Below are 8,180 nucleotides of genomic sequence, written 5' to 3'. Positions count from 1 at the left end.
TTTTAACAACTTTGTTCCCCTGACTGGTTTGTACGTTATGAATTTGTCTGACAAGACATTTTCCCTACTCTGCATATTGGATGGACCTACACTGGAGGGACTCCCACCCCGGGCTGGCTGCCTCTCCTCTCACACCCAGGAACTATAGTAACCCTTTATTACCTAGAGCAATATCTGTTTTTTTTTTTGTTTTTTTGATGCACCATAATACACCCCCTTCGGTGACCTGTATGTTCCGTGCTGTTTGATTTATGTCATGCTTTTTTACAGCACATAAAATTCTGTATTATAAAACTAAATATAAAGTAAAAAAAAAAAATAAAAATCTTTTTGTTGGAAATATTCACTTACAAACAATCAAATAAGTACAACTTTTTTTTTTCAAACTATAAAACACACACAAACAGACACACAATGGGTAACGTCTCCACAAGAAACGAATTTTGGGACAGAAACATCCAGAAATAATGCCATTGATATGTAAAGTTCAGAAATGATATGGAAAAAAATATTTGGTCTGTCCTTCGTCTAGTTGATGGCGGTGGTGATTTGATATCATGTGAGAACTTTTGCCTTAAATATGACCTTGCTTGCAACCGTAATACATTTAAATCTATCACCAAAGCCATCCCCAAATCTGTTTTGAATTTGATCAAATGTGTTTTAACTAATCCTACTCCTATCAACCCTCATTTTCCACAACTTTTGGTTGGTGGCTGTGCCTTTAATGAGGTTAAAATTCCAAACAAATCAATTACAAAATACGTTTAATTTCATCTCATACCCTGAGCTCAGTACACTGCAAAAACTCAAAATCTTACAGAGAATATTTGTCTTGTTTCTAGTTAAAATGTCTCATTTTTATTCAAAAAATCTCATTACACTTAAAACAAGAGTCATTACCAGAAAAATAACTTATTTGACAATTTTGACCTGTTTCAAGTACATTTTCACTTGAAATAAGTAGAAAAAATCTGCCAGTGGAACAAGATTTATCTTCTCATTACAAGCAAAAAAATCTTGTTCCACTGGCAGATTTTCTACTTATTTTAAGTGAAAATCTACTTAAAACAGGTGAAAATTGTCAAATAACAAGTTATTTTTCCGGTGATGACCCTTGTTTTAAGTGTAATGAGATGTTGTGACTAAAAATGAGACATTTTAACTAGAAATAAGACAAATATTTTTGTTAAGATTTTGAGTTTTTGGCAGTGTATCCTACAGAAATTCAATCTTTCAGTTTTCCTTCACTTTTCTAAAGCCCTTAAACTCATGACAAAAAGAAATGCAATACAACTTTTGAACATAATTGTTGAATATAATTTATTGGATAAACCCTAGCCCCTTTAATTATTTTCCTTTTCATTTTATTTATTTTCTTTTCCTTCTATTTTCTCTCAAATGCACCTGTTCCTTGAAGCATTTCGATAAAGTTTGATGCCTTGTTGTTTGTATATAAAGATATTTAAAAAAAAAAAAAAGTTCCGAGGTGTTTCTTTTTTTGCATTTATTGCATAGTTTATTAGTTTTACTGGTTTCTGTGTTCAGTACATGGTTCCATAGACATAAACACTAGACGCCGCATTGGCTGCTGCTGCGCGAGAAATGCGGCCGCCATCTTGGGGCGGTCGTCCTACTCCGTTGCCTAGCAGCAGAACAGTAGCAGCAGAGTGAGTTAACAGCAGAAGTTTGAAGATGCCACAACATTGTGCAGCATATTCCTGTTCCAATCGGCGGACCATCGAGAACAGGGATTGGGGGATTACTTTTCACAAGTAAGATTGAACATTATTATTAATTGTGTTTTGTGAATAGAATACTGTACTGTATTTATGTCCACCAGTGAAATCGTAGCCAGCTAGATAGGCTATGTTTAGTGCAGATGTTCACCCGGCTATGAACTAAGACTTATGTCGTACTCCATAACACTGACTTACAAATTGACACAAGAATGCTATTGTAGAAATAAACCAAATATTACTGGTATAACACTGACTAGTGACACAGACTGTAACGTTATTATTCACATGCAGAGGGAGGTTACGAGTTACATTTAATCTTACTCCGTTACTTGACTAACTTTTGGGGAAAAAAAGTACTTCTAGGAGTAGTTTTAAATCGCCATACTTTTACTTTCAAGTTACTTGAGTAGATTTCTGAAGAAGAAAGGCGTTGGTGAGTGTAATAAGTGCAGTATAATGGTATCACTGGAGGCTCAGTGACTTAGAAACCTGGCTCTGCACTGTTAAAGTCAGTCAGCCAGTCCTTATTAGTTAGCTGGTGCTGTACCTACCTATCAGTCAGACACAAGGGTCATAACAGTATGTATTTTGAGTGTTCAGTTTTGTTCATGTCAGAATTGCCTTGTATTCAGTGTGTTTCAGGTCCTAGATGCTTCTAAATGGTATGTATTACACAACATCGAGTTTATGCAGGTGCCAGAAGGATGGTATGTATATTGATATGATCTCTTGTTTAAATGTTTTTCAATATGCAGTTTTGTTTCTGTTGGAATTATCTTGTATTCAATGTGTTTCAGACCTAGATGTTTCTAAATGGTAAGTATATGGTAATGGTAGGTATTGCATGTGTTCTTGTTCTCAAATTCTCCCAGTTCTGCAATTACATTGTTTCAGTTAGTTAAGTGTCCTAAAAGGTATAAAAGGAACAGATCACATTCCTAAAAACATGGATGCAAACTAATAATTTATCCACCCTGGTAGCTGTTTACCATTTTCATTCTCTGTGAGTTTGCACCCCTGTAATAGGCACTCAAGAATTGGTGATAAGACACTATAGATGAATGGGATGGAAAATTCACTTTACTGCTTTGAATGAACAAAATTACACAGTGCTTTCTTGGGGTGTCTTTTTTCGCCGTGATCAGAGTAATAAAACTTTTTTCTTTTGCAGGTATTTGTGTGTCATCGGATTTGTCATCAACATTGACACGTTGATGCTGATGATTCCAGAACTGATCCAAGTTCAGCCCTATGTGCTCACCTACAGGTTCAGTCAGGATCACTTGGAGCTCCTGGAACACATTGAGGAGACACAGTTTGGCATCGACAACTATCATTCCAACCTGTTGTCATTGGTTGTGTCGGTGTTTCTTAAAATAAGGCTGCACCACATTGCCAAACTCAACACTCTTAACCTGCAGAAAGGGAGCACGAGAAAGAAGCTCTGCAAAACAGTCCTCTTTCAAGGGTTTTACTTCATAGTTCATGCTATACTTTCATGAGCAACTTTGTACATGTGTAAATATGGTTTTTGGCGGGGATCTGTCACGTTCTTGTGTTTAACTTTAGAATTTACATTTTTATTCTATCACTGCTTTGTTATGCAATTCTGAAAAGCAAGATAAGAGCGTGTAGAGGCATTTCCACTTCCTCCTCTCCCCCATTTGTTATCCAGGCTTTGTTGTAGTCAGTACTGGAGTTGAGGGGGGATGGGGGGGGCTGGCATCCCCCCTGAAATAAAAACGGTCAAAATCATCCCCCCTGTAAAACTGCCATCCCTCATTTCCATCCCTTATGTCATTTCATCAATGAATGTGGTTTTACTGCTATTTCAACATTTAGAGTCATCACCAGAAAAATAACACCAGAAAAATAACTTATTTGACAATTTTCACCTGTTTCAAGTAAATTTTCACTTGAAATAAGTAGAAAAATCTGCCAGTGGGACAAGATTTATCTTCTCATTATAAGCAAAAAAAAATCTTGTTCCACTAGATTTTTCTACTTATTTCAAGTGAAATTCTACTTGAAACGGGTAAAAATTGTTCTTTTTTCCAGTGATGAGTCTTGTTTTAAGTGTAATGATATTTTTTTACTAAAATGAGACATTTTAACTAAAAATAAGACAAATATTCTTGTTAAGATTGTGAGTTTTTGCAGTGATCCATGTTACTTATCCTGTGAAGGACAGAGTCATATTGATAAGTTCAGAAAAGTGTTTTTTATTGTTGTGTTTTGATGTATTTGATGTAAGCCCAGTGGATATTTAAAGCTTACAGAAGGCTGCATTTAACTGCTGCTATGTCATTCCTGCAGTATTTCTGCAGCTGTTTTGGTCACTGCTATTATTTGTAATATATTATATTATTTGTAATCAGCACAAATTATCTGTCCCCATATGATAAAATCCACCATCCCCCTGATTTTATTTTACAACTCGAGTTCTGGTTCTAGTCACTCATGGTTTTCACTGTTCTTTATTCTGTTGTGTTGGTTTGCTTTGCTATATGTGCTGTTAATGCTGGAATAGGTACATTTCCTGCTGTTTCGACGTGAATATACATCCCTCTCTCTCTATCTGAATATTGTATTACTCTTAAGCCCTTTATGAATAATAAAATACGCCGAACCATGTGTCCTGTATCATAGCTACATGTATAAAGTTTGCAGCAAAAAAAACTGCGTGACAATCAGTTTAGTACTCAGCGAGTTATGATGAATTAAATGCGCTGACAGTTCATTGTGCCTGCCAAACAGATTACACTGAGTGGAGCGAGTGACCGCCCCAAGATGGCGGCCCCACGGCTCGTCGGCGCCAATAGGCAGCAGCGGTCGATGCGGCGTCTACTCTTTATTATGTCTATGCATGGTTCAGTATCAGGGATCACGTGGTTGTTTGATCACGTGGTTGTTTGCCTTCTCGTCAGGCATGAGAGCCTCTTTTTTTTAAGAGATGTTCTTTTACTTTAAAGGTTCAGGACGGAAGTGACATCGTCTGTTTGAATGTTTGGGAGCAGTGAGCTGTTTCGTTTCTGCTGAAAGGAAAGCGGGTTGAGCTGTTGACTGGAGAGTTGTGAGTACATTTGAACACCTGTTTTAACTGAATGTGTTGGAGGGGAGCAGGCACGTCACGTGACCCCCAGCGATCACGTCAACAGACAAAAACAGATAACAGACACGGAGGAAACGGTCTCATATGTTGTGTTTATTTGACTTCTTCATAGCACAGGTAAAAACGCTTAAGTAGCTATTGTTAAATTCTGTCTCTTTCATTACTCAGTGACTACATAATTTCTTATTTCAACCCAAGTGGGTTATAGTTTATTATAGCTTCAGGACACGGGTCAATAACATTACAGCTCAACCTGTTCATGCGGGGTGCATCACTCAAATCCGTCCGTGTTACCACACTTTTGTAGCAGCTCTCCTGCAACGTAAAACAATAGTTCCTAGTGAACATACAGGACTGTCTCAGAAAATTAGAATATTGTGATTTTCTGTAATGCAATTACAAAAACAAAAATATCATACATTCTGGATTCATTATGTAATTATGTGATTATGTAAACCATAATCAGCAATATTAAAATAATAAAAGGCCTGCAATATTTCAGTTGATTTGTAATGAATCCAGAATGTATGGCAGTTTTGTTTTTTTAATTGCATTACAGAAAATAAAGAACTTTATCACAATATTCTAATTTTCTGAGACAGTCCTGTATGTAAACAATAGCTCTTATGTTACAGCCATGGCATGTCATGTTCTTTTTTTAATTGAAAATGTATCATTTACATACCATAAGGCATAGAAACCATGACAATGAACTTAATTACACAAGCCCGTAGAAGATAACAAACAAAATATTGAAAATTATAATCAACATAAGTAATAAATAAGTTAATAAATAAAATAAATCCAGACATATAATAAATGAATAATAAGAAATAATATCACATTAGGTGTCCTCAAATATTTTCAGTTCTTCATATGCTCTGAGGAAGGACAATGCCATTTTTGACCCTCATTATTTTCAAAGCATTGAGATGATTGTCCACAAGGTCTTTTTTAAACACAGAGAAGATGTGTGGATGAAGAATTTCGCAAGAATTGGATTGTTCAACATCAGGTCACACTTATTATCCTTCATGTTAATACCAAACACTATGTTCTCTCTTGTGAGAGGGTTGGATTTTTGTTGACAGCCAGTCTTGCAGATCCTCCCAGAATAATACAGTTTACAGACAATCAAAAAACAGGTGATCAGTAGTTTCCACTTCAGAATCACAGAAGCTGCAGTTGTTGTGGTCAATACCAAATCTCTTCCTCAGCAGTTCATTGGATGGATCAATATTGTTTAGAATTTTGAAATGGACTTATTTTGTCTTGGGGCTTACTGGATAATTTTTTGTTCTCCATTTCTTAATGTCTGACTCAGAAAATAGTTGATTAATGGAATTTCTATTTGATTGCAATGGGAATAGTATGCCATTTAAGTGACCACATATCAACTTGTTTGAGTTTCCTTCAGACAGAAAATCATGATCATTAAAGTGAAGTACAGGTAAGTCTATCACACATGACTGAGTATCTATATTTTGGACTAACATTTTAACAGGGGCAGGGATTGCTTTAATTACCTTATTAAATTGAGCATGTGTGCAGATTATATCATATTTCAAGCCAAAATCTTCATAGGAAGGCCAATTTCCTTGATCATTCATAAGATGGATAACTGACCAGACATTTTTATCCATTGGGGCGGCAGTAGCTCAGGTGGTAGAGCGGGTCGTCCAATGGTTGGGAAGGTTGGCGGTTCGAATCCTGCTCCGTCCCAGTTGCTGTCGTAGTGTCCTTGGGCAAGACACCTTACCCACCTTGCCCCGTGTGAATGTGCTTGAATGTGAATGACTGTTTGGTGGTCGGAGGGGCCGTTTGGTCAATATGGCAGCCACGCTTCCATCAGTCTGTCCCAGGGCAGCTGTGGCTACAAACGTAGCTACCACCACCAGTGAGGATGTGTATGAATGAATAATGATCTCTGTAAAGCGCTGTGGGTGCCTTGAAGGGTGCTATATAAATCCAAGTCATTATTATTATTGTTATCCAATGCTCCAAGTAGAGAGATTTTCCATTACACCAGGGGTGTCCAAAGTCGGTCCTCGAGGGCTTCCTGAATAAATCCCTGCCTGCTGGTGCTGGTTCCTTCCCCTAGTTGGATTGGACTCGATTAATTTTGTTTTTTTCCTGCATGTTTTAGATGTCTCCTTGCTTTAACACACCTTATTCAAATTAACGGCCGTCACTAGCTTGCCATCAAGGTCTGGACAACTCTGTTGATGACACAGCTACTTTTATCACGGTGTGCTGAAGCAGGGAAACATCTAAAACCTGCACCTGACACCGGCCCTCGAGGACCCACTTTGGACACCCCTGCATTACACAATCACACCACGTTATGGTGGAAGCACCAGGCCTCTTTCACTGGCTGAGCTGAGCTGTTGAGAGAGGGAGTGTAGCTCAGGATGAAGGAGTGAAGGTAGAGGGAGTGTAGCTCTGGATGAAGAAGTTAAGGTAGAGGGAGTGTAGCTCTGGGAGTGTAGCTCTGAATGAAGCAGTGAAGGTAGGCAGGAGCCGTTTGGGTAAGTGTTTGGTATCCAGAAGCAGAGCTTTGAACTTGATGCTGCAACTGGAAGCCAGTGCAGAGAGATTAGCAGCGAAGTGACATTGAGCTCTCTTGGGTTGGTTGAAGACCAGACGTGCTGCTGCATTCTGTAGACATTTTGTAGATGTCTGTAGATGTTGCTGGCTAAGGGTTATCGTACATTTATCCTTATCAAGGTAAAACTGCCTAATTTATAGTGATATTGATTTGAGGTCATATCGCCCAGCCCTGTCCTCAGGTGTACAAACCAGTTGTGACATGCTTCCTGTCATGCGTTGATATTTATTTCCCTGTCTGTAGGCTGCAACATGCTCACCTGTGAGATCTGCGGGGAAGAGGTGCTGCTGGAGCAGGACATGAAGACGCACCTTCTCCTCAGTCACATGGAGGGCGACCATCACTGTCCACTCTGCTCTCTGTCTGGTGTGTCCTACAACCAACTCTGCTTCCACATCACATCTGCACATCCTGAAGACCCATTCACATGCACTCAGGCTTCAAACACTGGTGAACCTGCAGGCACCACCAGGGGAGCTGGAGGCACCATCAGTGGAGCTGGAGGCACCGTCAGGGGAGCTGGAGGCACCGTCAGGGGAGCTGGAGGCACCGTCAGGGGAGCTGGAGGCACCGTCAGGGGAGCTGGAGGCACCGTCGGGGGAGCTGGAGGCACCAACGGGGGAGCTGGAGGCACCGTCAGGGGAGCTGGAGGCACCGTCGGGGGAGCTGGAGGCACCGTCAGGGGAGCTGGAGGCACCGTCAGGGGAGCTGGAGGCAC

Source organism: Cololabis saira, chromosome 3 (assembly GCF_033807715.1).
Source record: "Cololabis saira isolate AMF1-May2022 chromosome 3, fColSai1.1, whole genome shotgun sequence".
Classification (NCBI taxonomy): domain Eukaryota; kingdom Metazoa; phylum Chordata; class Actinopteri; order Beloniformes; family Belonidae; genus Cololabis; species Cololabis saira.
The sequence above is the reverse complement of the archived record's forward strand: the minus strand, read 5'-3'. Positions refer to the sequence as shown.